This window comes from Schistocerca americana, chromosome 7, assembly GCF_021461395.2.
Source record: "Schistocerca americana isolate TAMUIC-IGC-003095 chromosome 7, iqSchAmer2.1, whole genome shotgun sequence".
Taxonomy (NCBI): domain Eukaryota; kingdom Metazoa; phylum Arthropoda; class Insecta; order Orthoptera; family Acrididae; genus Schistocerca; species Schistocerca americana.
The window spans coordinates 621436105-621449052 of record NC_060125.1 but is presented as its reverse complement, the minus strand read 5'-3'; the positions used below and the strand labels follow the sequence as shown (position 1 = coordinate 621449052).

Below are 12948 nucleotides of genomic sequence, written 5' to 3'. Positions count from 1 at the left end.
GGTTAGTTAGGTTTAAGTAGTTCTAAGTTCTAGGGGACTGATGACTTCAGATGTTAAGTCCCATAGTGCTCAGAGCCATTTGAACCATTTTTAATTACGTACTGCGGTCCTTTGATCGTATGACGGCCCTATGATGGCACGTGGTATCGAATCCGTTGCTTTGCAGGCAAAATAAAAGTGTGACTGTAGACTAAAGCAAATATTCTTTTTGGATCAAGATGATATCTGAGAATAAGTAATACAAAATAGTTCTTCGTTGGACTTTTTCGGCGATCCCTGTTTATTTTTCCCGAGTCAGAACATTTCGTTTCACTCCTGACGGGGTACTTACCCACAGGTAGGAAGCTAGCTTGCTTGCTGCTAGGCTCGTGGAAGGAGGCGCGCGTTGGAGACGGGGCTGGAGCAGGAGCAGGCTGTCAGAGGCGGCTGCCGGCGTGGCGTGGCGTGGGAGCCGGCCGTGCGCGGTGGGCGCGTGCGCTGGCCGCGCATGATTTATGCTGCGCGCCGCTTTGCATACCGCGTGCGTACGCGCGTGCGGCGGCGGCGGCGGTGGCGGCGGCGGCGCGGGCTTTCTCACGGACGGCGCCGGCCGCCGTTTTGGGCTGTTTTGTTATTCCCGGGGCCGGCCGGCGCCTCCAGAATGCCTCATGAGCGGCAGCGGCAGCGGCTGCGGTACAGCTCTCGCCACAAGGGGCTCAGCCGGCAGCAGGTACAGAGACCGCTGCTCTCTGCCGGCGGTCGTTACAGAGTTTCGACTATCCTCTCGTAAAAATAAACATTCCTGCTTATTTTTGTCTCTTTGGGGTAAGCGTTTTATGCCCAAGGCAAATGCACCTGAAAACTAAAAATGAGACAGTGTGCCTACTGGTACATGCCCTATCCAAATCAGAAGACTTGCCATTAAAAATCTTCACACTCAGTTCCTTCTAATAAAAATGAAAAGGAGATACTGACTTGATAGGACTGATAGATTTACCGTTTGTAGTACAAAGCGTTGTACACGTTGCTAACGTTTGTACTCACTTATACAGACGTTCACTGTTATTTCTGCTAGTTACTACTTTTGACAATGTTGACTGGAATACTCTCTTTCAAATTATGAAGGTGGCAGGGGTAAAATACAGGGAGCGAAAAGGTGTTTACAATTTGTACAGAAAGCAGATGGCAGTTATAAGAGTCGAGGGACATGAAAGAGAAGCAGTAGTTGGAAGGGAGTAAGACAGGGTTGTAGCCTCTCCCCGATGTTGTTCAATCTGTATATTGAGCAAGCAGTAAAGGAAACAAAAGAAAAATTCGGAGTAGGTATTAAAATCGATGGAGAAGAAATAAAAACTTTGAGGTTCGCCGATGACATTGTAATTCTGTCAGAGACAGCAAAGGACCTGGAAGAGCAACTGAACGGAATGGACAGTGTCTTGAAAGAAGGGTATAAGATGAACATCAACAAAAGCGAAACAAGGATAATGGAATGTAGTCGAATTAAGTCGGGTGATGCTGAGGGAATTAGATTAGCAAATGAGACACTTAAAATAGTAAAGGAGTTTTGCTATTTGGGGAGCAAAATAAGTGATGATGGTCGAAGTAGAGAGGATATAAAATGTAGACTGGCAATGGCAAGGAAAGCGTTTCTGAAGAAGAGAAATTTGTTAACATCGAGTATAGATTTAAGTGTCAGGAAGTCATTTTTGAAAGTATTTGTATGGAGTGTAGCCATGTATGGAAGTGAAACATGGACGATAACTAGTTTGGACAAGAAGAGAATAGAAGCTTTCGAAATGTGGTGCTACAGAAGAATGCTGAAGATTAGATGGGTAGATCACATAACTAATGAGGAGGTATTGAATAGAATTGGGAAGAAGAGAAGTTTGTGGCACAACTTGACTAGAAGAATGGATCATTTGGTAGGACATGTTCTGAGGCATCAAGGGATCACCAATTTAGTACTGGACGTTAGCGTAGAGGGTAAAAATCGTAGAGGGAGACCAAGAGATGAATACACTAAGCAGATTCAGAAGGATGTAGGCTGCAGTAGGTACTGGGAGATGAAAAAGCTTGCACAGGATAGAGTAGCATGGAGAGCTGCATCAAACCAGTCTCAGGACTGAAGAGCACAACAACAACTACTTTTCTGAGGTAACCATTGCTGTTACCGATCTTTGCTAACGACTCACTTCTAACATTGATGAGTTCTCAGCCCCGTGCACGAATATTTCAACATTTAACGGATTTATCTAACTTCGCATGTCACGCGGCCGTGTATAGTCCAACCGCGTCTGACATCTAGCCACGACTCCCCACTACGCCTTGCCTTCCGCCCCACCCGTAACGATTGGCGCCAAACGAACTTCTCGATCACTGGAGGCTCCACCGGCGCCAGCGTTGCTGCGCTGGGCCGCTACGTATAAGGTACAGATATCGTTACTCGAGATCTAACTGTATGTGTATCCTTACAGTCTGCAATCCTGGTGCACACTGAGATCCTCGCCTCGCCGCTCATGTACTGTTTTCTTTCGTAGAGCGAGAGAAATACGACTATCTATATCCCTCTGGTCGTGCCTCAATCTCTCTTTCGCATTATCATGAAACTTGAGCGAAATAACGATGGCGGCAGTAGGGTCTTCTAGAAAAACAGATGCTCCAAAATCGTGTAACAGGATATATCGTGACAACTGAGTCTCCTTTGCTCCAGAGATTTCCGTCTAAGTTCCCCGAGCATATCTGTTACGCTTTCCTGTGTGTTATACCGATCTGTTACAATCCTAGCAGCGCGTCTCTGACATCGCTCTATATCTGTTGGCGTCCAACTTGATGAAGCAATGCTGCAGAACTGGTCGCGCAAACATCTTGTATGAGATTTCCTTTACAGATGGACTGAATTTGCGCAGAATTGCCCTCCAAAAATCCAAGTATTGCACTCGTCTTCTGATTTTACGTAACCAGCCCATGTGATATCGCTTTTTAGTATTTTTTTCTCAATACTTACACGATGTGACGTCCGCATTACTCGTGTGTCCACCATTATTATTCGAATCACATACTATCGGACTGTGTCTGTTTGTTATAGCCTCTGTCATAAATTTATCAACATTTATCGTAAGCTGCCACGTATTACACCAAGTGGGAGTTTTGAGTAAGTCTTTCTGTTTTCCTTGTGATCGTCCAACAACAAAACATTACGATAGACAACAGCACCGTCAGCCAACAGTATCATGATGTTGCTGATCCTGTCTGAGAAATCTTTTACGTCCATTCACTACATCAGAGCTCGTATAACGCTTGAATGGTGGATATCCGATGGTACTTTCATTCTGTAGAGCTTTCGGCGTCTAGTACAAATAATTTATCGCGTTCTATTAATCGAATTGCCATCGAGTCGGTCGCATATTTCCGATGTTACTCCATATGATCGTACAGCGGTTAGTAATCGACGATATGGAACATTGTCGGTACTGTAGGAAGACGCCCTGTAGCTGTTCAGCTGCACTTATTATTTGCAAGATGCGTGTAAATGAAGCAGTCCGTCTTTCACTCCAGCGGTTTTTTTTCTGAATTAGTGCTTATTCTCGAGAGAAGCGCGTTTTCTTGGAGGAATGTGACTCTGTTGAAGCCTGATTAGGCTCTTGTATACTTCAACGTTCGGACGCCACTAGATTGGTCTCGCAGTATCCCACGACTTGAGAGAGAATGTCGAGAAGGCGACGAGCGCGCTCGTAGAAATGATGCGCCGACTGCACGAGACTCGAATTCTCTGTTGGGCAGCCATCTGAATGAAGGAGATACTCTTATTCTGGTGTATTTGAGTCGTCACCTAACGATACTGTGGGTACGGAGACTTTGGTTCCTGAGTCACGAAACACCGACACAACTGTCAGCGTTGGTAGCAATACGAAATACCGTATGTAATCTGGTGCTGGAACGGCCGCACTCTGGACAGGAGGAGAGAGGCGGCGGTGCGGTCTCGCTGGCCGGCGCTGTACGGGACACGCGCGCCCACCTGACGGATGGACGATCTGCAGGCAGGCTAGCCGGGGCGAGGCGCCACCGCGGCGCTGCCGTGGACGTGCTTGCAGGGCCACGGGTCCATTCCATGTTTGATGTAGCAGTCTTAGCTTCATAAGTAACAAACATAAACATCGAGTCATGTTTCCTTTATGTAGTTCAGTCTGATAATATATATTGGCCCTTTAATTTTGTTATATGTAGTAATATTTTGATCCAAGCGCCGTCGAGTTGGAGGGACGCTAATTAAATTAAAAAAAGTTAACAGCAGTAAAGGAGTTTTGCTATTTGGGGACCAAATAACTGATGATGGTCGAAGTAGAGAGGATATAAAATGTAGACTGGCAATGGCAAGGAAAACGTTTCTGAAAAAGAGAAATTTGTTAACATCGAGTATAGATTTAAATATCAGGAAGTCGTTTCTGAAAGTATTTGTATGGAATGTAGCCATGTATGGAAGTGAAACATGGACGATAAATAGTTTGGACAAGAAGAGAATAGAAGCTTTCAAAATGTGGTGCTACAGAAGAATGCTGAAGATTAGATCGGTAGATCACACAACTAATGAGGAGGTATTGAATAGAATTGGGGAAAATAGGAGTTTGTGCCACAACCTGACTAGAAGAAGGGATCGGTTGGTAGGACATGTTCTGAGGCATCAAGGGATCATCAATTTAGTACTGGAGGGCAGCGTGGAGGGTAAAAATCGTAGAGGGAGACCAAGAGATGAATACACTGAACAGATTCAGAAGGATGTAGGTTGCAGTAGGTACTGGGAGATGAAGAAGCTTGCACAGGATAGAGTAGCATGGAGAGCTGCATCAAACCAATCTCAGGACTGAAGACCACAACAACAACAACAACAACAACAACACAGCAGCTACCTTTCTAGGACCGCATACTTTCATTATTGCTGGATATAAGCCTCTTCTGCTTGGCGTCGTCTCTTCCAGTCTTGCGCGTCGCGCATCCGGGCCTCCCAATAGCTAGTAAAGGTATGAAGTTTGAAAACCAATCCGTCTTTAATTAGCGTAACATTGTTAACTAATAGAGGTACCTTTTTATTTTAGATAATATTTTTTACATAATCACGTACGAACTCAGTTTCATGCATTAATCTGTCTTTTGAGGCTAATGTCCTGCAGTGGTTTGACGATAGCGAGCGCGCGTCCGGCGTAGCGCTGGCGTGAGGTCACCGACGGAGGCGCGAAGCCCACGAGGAAGGCGGGCCGCGGCGCGCACGTCACGAAGGTAGGCCTGCGCGCGCTCAGCTCAGCAGACAAACTACGTTTCTGCACCTGTTAACTCGGAACTAGGTGCGTACGTACGTCTACTGGAATCCGCTGTTGTGGAGTCTTACTGTTATTACTCCTACAATGATCGGAAGTCCGTAGGCCTACTTATAATTTGTTACGGCTCTGCTGGGGTGCAATAAAATCAGAATCATGCCAAAATCATTGTCAGTTGCATAAGACACCACTTCTTGTATGAAGCGAGGACTGTTAAGCAGGAGAGACTAAATGCTGTAAACAAGCCGTTACACAATTTATATCGATAATTGATCTGCAATTAAATTTTGTTACAGTACGTACTGTTAATCAGTAAGACTTCATAACAGCAGGTTTCAGTAGAAGATGCAATTACCGTTAGTACGTACACGCCTAGCTGCGAGGTAACAGGTTTAGAAATGCATTTTGTCTGCTGAGCTGAGCGAGCGACTTACGCGCCGCGGCCTGTCTTTCTGGCGGGCCTCGGTGCGGCGACCCGAACGGGCAGTCGCGTGAGGGCAGGCGTCGTTGACGGTTTTGTCTATACTACGAAGTTTCCGGAGTAAACTAGTTCAGACTTACACTCAAAGACTCGATAGTTTTGTTTTGATGTTTACCTACTTTGCGTAAGTAGCTTACTTGTATTTAAATTTCCTACGCTATCATTTTTAGATGTATTCTGTTTTTTAATAAACATTTTTGGAGCAGTGATCAAAAATTTTTAAAAATTTTTCTTTCAAAAATTCAGTCTTGATCACACCACGTGTGCTCCAAGAACCTAAGTGACCGGTTTCGGTCATATCACATGACCATCATCAGACACATGGCAACCTTTGAAGATGGTAGGTGGAGCACTCTTCTCAGCTACTGTGATGTCAACTGGTCAAGTCCCTTTTTATTTTATTTACTTAGTGGTTCCCCACCGCGACAACGCTTGATTCAAAATATTACTACTTACAATAAACTTAAAGGGGCGATACGGATTTTTTTTGCTTTTTACAACATTTTTAGTATCTTTTTTTAATTTAACTTTTATTTCGTGCATTTTAAACTTAATATTTTACTACTGGACACGGTACGATCTAACTCTATCCCCACATTCAGACACGTACTTTCTGGGACAAAACAAGAAATTGCGAAGAGAGATGTTTTTCACCTGTGTTTTACTTGTTTCTTCCTTTCATTCACACACATACTCATTGACTATGTTTCAGTATATATTTAGCTAAATTAGGTAACATGAACAATAAACAGTGGCGATAATTCTGAATCAAGTCGGAACAAAATTGGCTGCCATTGCGCTATGTTGCGCAACAGGCTGTCTCAACTATGAGAGCAAAAACATTTGATTTAGTACAGACCTCAAAAAGGTCTTGGTTTCATCGTCTCAGGTCTCATATACCGCACTCACGTTTTGTGCCCTGGAACGATACGGCTCAGGACTGAAACACCCTCGAGAAAAAGAATCTACACCGTGAAGCACATGGGAACCGGATTAAATAAGTAAGTGTACATGACCTGGTAGAGGACTTTTGGAGCAGCATGAGGCTTGATCACCGACGATGCTTTTACAGCAAGGGAAGTGGAAACGCCGGGACACTGTACCGAAATCCAAGAAGATCGAAAAAGGAGTCACTCTTGGTACAAGGAGTGACAACTGTTGTCAAACTTAAATATATTTATAGCACAGTTTTCAAATACGTGGCAAAACTCATTATCTTTGTGACACTATCGGAATGGATCACTGGGAACAATCACAAGCGTTAAATATAAAGAAGTGTGCAATCTTGATAGAGTCAAAAGTTGCACGACCACATTAGTTGATGGGTAAACAGATGACAGATTGATATTCAGTCGGAATATATTATAGAAATGGCACTCATCCGCGAGCAGTATTGGTACCTGAGCAGGTAGAATTTGTAGAGAAGATGGGAAAGATTCAAAGGTGAGCTGAGCACATTGTCAAGAGTTCGCTCAGTCAGCACGAGAGCGTCACGGAAGTGCCCATCGAACTCGATCGACAGACGCCGCACTGAATGATTTGTGCATAACGGAGAGGCTTGCGAACCCCATTACGCGGGTCAAACATGCGGATCAAATAACACTAGCAAACACGTCAGCATTTATTAACTCATATAATTAAGGTTTAGGAAGCGCAGACAATGGCCTGACAGGGTGGTAAAAGTATAAAGTATTGTGATTGATCCATAAAATGCACCATCCGCTTCTCAGCCCATGGGCTGGTGCGTACAAGTTGGAACGGCATGCAATACAGAGCTGCAGTTTCTCTCCCATCACCGGTAAAAGGCGTGAACTGAGCAGCGCATGAACTCAGTAGCGCAAATGGTTCGCCTTGTAGCATAAAACATTCTTTCGTAAATGCTCACTTTCATGCCTGTCTGTGTCAGGTTTGTTCTCGACAGGCACTTTTACTTTGTAAGCGTAACATAAAAGCCGTCTATAATGCTCGAACGGCTAGCCGATGAAACTGCCAAGTGGACCATGGCACGCTGTTTGCACACAGGTAGTTATGAAAGACGAAGCTCAGATTAACTTTCCAGCAACGTCAGCTCCTGTGCGAACACTCCACTCCTTCCTCCTCTCCCCCCACCCTTCCCCACTCTCTTGTCGCTTTTCCTTTACTCATACTCTCACCTAACTGGGTGCCGTGGTCCATTTCTGCCCCACAGTATATATTATTCTGCCTTTCATTTATTCATTTCATTCTATGCTGTTTTCGTCTATTCTTACTCACGGATTGCATGTGCATGTCAGTCTTCAAATATCGATGTATGGTTAGTACTCACTGTGCATTCCTCGATATAGTGCAGTCTAACTTTTTTTTTGAAAACCTCAGTAGTGTAGCACGTTATTCACATGTTATGATATCTGTGGTTGTGTCACAAAAAGTTGATAGTTTTCTGTGGTGAACCAGTGCCCTAGTTTGTAGTTTCTTAGGTGATATATCTTTCAACGGTATAAATTGTTTGCAGGTGACATTCATTTGCGGTGGCAATAAGTTATGTGCTAAATGGCAACAGGCACTATCTGCATTTAGACAGTTGCAAAAACTTGTATTAAAACGAATTTGACATTGAGTGCCCTTCCGTGCTATTAATATTGTAACAAATATTGTTATCTATGAAAGCTGCCCACCGTGATGTTAATTGTTGTGGTTGAGATACCTTCCATACCCACGAAATGTTATGATTTTCACGTATCACAAACATAAATACCTTTGGTGCAGATACGTCAATAGCGTGCTAGATGTAACGGAAATATTTCTGCATCTGTGTATAATACATCTTTCCTTAGGTTCTACGCATTCCGGAAAATTCACTTCGAAATCACATGGGCCCTTACAAAGCAACTGACCAAATAAAGCGCTGTGGTTGGCTGCTGCGGTTCATGAGCTTCTTAATAAGAGCTAGACTTGATGTCTGCACCTTACAGGCTGTATCACATTCTCCTGTAGAAAGTTGAAACGGTGCTCAGACAGCGGGAGAAACTCTAATTGTGCGAATAGCGGAAAAATACAGCACATAGTTTGTGGAAAGTGATCTTTACACTGATGGAATACAAATTTCTCGTATCCGCGTCACCTGCTTCGGCTTCATCTGAGAGTGGCGTGTTTCGACGCTGTGAGACAGTATCTTGTCACAGAAATGGGGAGTGCCTACTAGGATGAGAAAATGCCATTCGTGTGCGTATCCCGAAGAAAATGGCAAATAAAGTAGTAGGACTATGTGAAGATTTAATGTAATCTTACCGAGATCCCTTTTGTATCAAGTGGTTGATCATTGTGCGCGATTAAAAGAAGAAAAGGAATTCACATGCCGAAAGTTGAGCGCCACGGTGTTTCAGTTTTCGTGCTTCTGCGGAAGGCGGTATAATCTCGTTTTCTTCTTACTCTGTAAATGCCATTTCGTAAGTAAATCTAGGATCCGATAGACGACGCTGCTCTTATAATTATCAATGTTCTACTGACAGAGAAGTCTTTGACCTGTAATTTGGTAGCTGGACACTTACGTAAGCGGTGTGCGTATTCTTTGTGCAATAGACGGGGAGTTACTTACCGTAGTTCATTTAGTTTCGTTGCTATGACTTGCACTTTTACATTGTTAGGTACGTTAGGTGTTTTCGGAACTGCGTTTTTAGTCTGCTTTAGGGTTCGAAGTAAATATTGTTAAAGCTCCATTGAAGAATTAAGAGGAACCAACTAACCGTGTGGTGGATCTGTTGGGCTGACGCTAAATTTCAATAAACTGAACGTAGTTATGTATCTGTCCAGTTACTTGAAAAATCATTAATTTTATGGTAATGTGGAACAGGACCTGCAATAGATAAGGTAGCTCAGACAGAATTATTGAGGGCTGTTTAATAATAACAAGACATCGTGTTGACCCAACTGGTGCCACAGTTCAGAGCGCTTAGTCCTATACACACAGGGCACAGCCGAGCTGCAGTTTATCGGTCGGTTCAAGCCACGTGTTAGGGTGCTGCGGCGCAGCACTACAGACGTATCCTACAAACAAACAAAACATTAAGACAGTATAAATTATTTTTTTCGAGGTGATAAGTACTATTCCTCGTACGACTTATCCAAGAAGATAAATGTAAGAGAGATAAGCACACATTTGTAGCATTTGTATACTTGGGAAAAAAAAAAGAAGAAGAACTTTCGAGACTGTTGCTCGACATCCTTTAAACTTACTAAGGGAGCAGGGATACAATACAGGGAGCGACTGGTTGTCTACAAATTGTACACATACCACCTACATATATATTTATTTTTAATGTCGTGTGACTAGGGCCTCCCGTCGGGTAGACCGTTCGCCGGTGCAAGTCTTTCGATTTGGCGCCATTTCGGCAACTTGCGCGTCGTTGGGAATGAAATGATGATGATTAGGACAACACAACACCCAGTCCCTGAGGGGAGAAAATCTCCGACCCAGCCGGGAATCGAACCCGGGCCAATAGGATTGACATTCTGTCTTAGGTATGACATTCCATCGTGCTGTCCACTCAGCTACCAGGGGCAGACACCAACTAAAATTATAGAAGCTGAAAGGCATGACAAGCCATGGGACATCAGTTGAACACATGGTTAGCCCTACGGACTAGAAACGAAGTTATAAAATGAAAATAAAAAATATACATTATAATGAAGACAAATCAAGCGATCCTGAGATGTTTCGGTGCCTATCGTTTTGGATGTTGGCGATCATGATGGCTACTCTTCTCTTGTTGGCAGCAAATGGAATAGTTTTGTTGAAGACATATTGAACTAGCATATAAGGTTGTCAGATCAAGATATCCGTCTCCTTCCAGGACCTCTTATGCTGTTGATTTTCCCTTCAAGTATTTTTGTAGCACGTCATATCTATTTGTGTAACGCATGATACGTCCTAGATGTTGCAACTTTCCATTTCACTGTCTTGATTAATTTAGGTGTTGTGTTCATTCTTCTCAAAACTTCTACGTTTGTCACTCTGTGTCCAACATATCCTCAGGTTCCGCCTATAAAGCCACAATTCAATGGCATCGAGCTTCTTCTCCGCATTTTTATTTAAGGTCCACATCTCTACCTTATATAGGAGGACAGAATATACACTGAGGCGTCAAAGAAATTGGTATAGGCATACGCATTCGAATTAGATGATATGTGAAGAGGCAGAATATGGTACATAATATAACAAGTATCTGGCGCAGTTGTTAGATCGGTTACTGCTGCTACAATAGCAGGTTATCAAGATTTTAGTGAATTTGAACTTGGTGTTATAGTCGGCGCACTAGCGATGCGACACAGTATCTCCGAGGTAGCGTTGAAGTGGGGATTTTCCAGTACGACAATTCCACGAGTGTGCCGTGAATATCTGAATAACAGGAATCCGGTATAACATCAAGTCTCCGACTGCTCTGCGGCCAGAAGAAGATCCTGCAAGAACAAGACCAACGACGAGTGAAGAGAATCGTTCAATGTGACAAAAGTGCAACCCTTCCGCAAATTGCTGCAGATTTCTGTGCTGGGCCATCAACAAGTGTAGCGTGCGAACCATTCAACGAAACATCATCGATATGGGCTTTCTGAGCCGAAGGCCCACTCGTGTACCCTTGATGACAGCACGACATAAAGCTTTAGGCCTCGCTTGGACCCACTAACACCGACATTGGACTGTTGATGACTGGAAACACGTTGCCTGGTCGGTGGAGTCTCGTTTCAAATTGTATCGAGTGGATGGACGTGTGCGGGTATGGAGACAACCTCATGATTCCATGGACCCTGCATGCCAACAGGGGACTGTTCAAGCTGGTGGAGGCTCTGTAATGGTGTGGGGCGTGTGCAGTTAGAGTGATGTGGGGCTACTGATGCGGCTAGGTACGACTCTGACAGGTGACACGTATGTGATTACCTGCGTCCATTCATGCCCATTGTGCATTCCGACGGACTTGGGCAATTCCAGCACGAAAATGCGACACCCCACACGTCCAGAATTGCAACACACAGTGGCTCTAGGAACAATCTTCTGAGTTTAAGCACTTCCGCTGGCCACCAAACTTCCCAGACATGGACTTTATGGAGCATATCTGGGATGCCTTGCAACGTGATGTTCAGATGAGATCTCCACGCCCCCGTACTCTTACGAATTTATGGACAGCCCTCAGGATTCATGATGTCAGTTCCCTCCAACACTACTTCGGCCGTTATGAATATGAAGATGAATATGAATATGAAGATTGGTGATCTTGCAGCTCTCGAAGAATGAAATTACATTGAAATCCAGACCTTTAGCTGCTGATAGGTGTTGATTGTATCTGTTCTTTCGGACTTACCATCTTGATACAGATAAAGCTTACTGGCCAATGATCTTCTTCAGTGCGGATGCATTCACATTGCCTGGACTCTTACGGGAATCGGTAGACTGACTGCCGCGAGTAATGGGTATTGTGGGCAGGGGCCCTACAAATGTAGTGTGTGGATAGTAAGTTGGAGATGTGGAGCTGACGTGGAGCGTGCCAGAGATAAGTTCCTGCAGTCGCACTACCCTCTATGTCCTCGGTGGCTCAGTCGGATAGAGCGTCTGCCAAGTAAGCAGGAGATGCAGTGTTCGAGTCCCGGTCAGGGCACACATTTTCAACTATCCCCGTTGATATTTATCAACGCCTGTAAGCAGCTAAAGGTCTGGATTTCAATGTAATTTCAAACTTCATGCATCAGTCGAGTCCACGCCACGTCGTGTCGCGGCGCTTCTGCGTGCTCGCGGGGGCCCTACACGATTTTAGGCAGGCGTTCCAGTTTCTTTCGCTCTTCAGTGTATATACCAGTGCAAAATCTGATTTTTGTTCTTAGAGTTAGGTTATGGCTTTTGAAGGCAGCACTAATTTTCTGAAACACACTTCTTGCTTTCCCAGTGCGAATCACGATTTCGTGCGAGTTATCCCAATTTTTATTTATTATTGTTCCAAAGTATGTATATTCTTTTACCCTTCTATAGTTCTTTGGTTTATGAGTAAGCTTGCCCCTGTAATATTTTCCTTATCCACGTCCATGAGTTTTGTTTCTGCGGTGTTTATTTCGAGCACATACTGACTGCTGACTCTTTCAGTTCTATCCATTAATAATTGTAACGCTTGAAGTGTCAGAAAATACAAGAGCATTATCAGAATATCGAATGTTGTT

At 44.0% G+C, this 12948-nt stretch overlaps 1 protein-coding gene across 1 annotated transcript in view; it reads left to right on the top strand.

The window, feature by feature from the left end:
* The window catches only part of LOC124622011 (neurobeachin), a 1442121-nt gene that overhangs the window by 868683 nt on the left and 560490 nt on the right, over nt 1-12948 (top strand). The gene's annotated exons all lie outside the window — the stretch shown is intronic.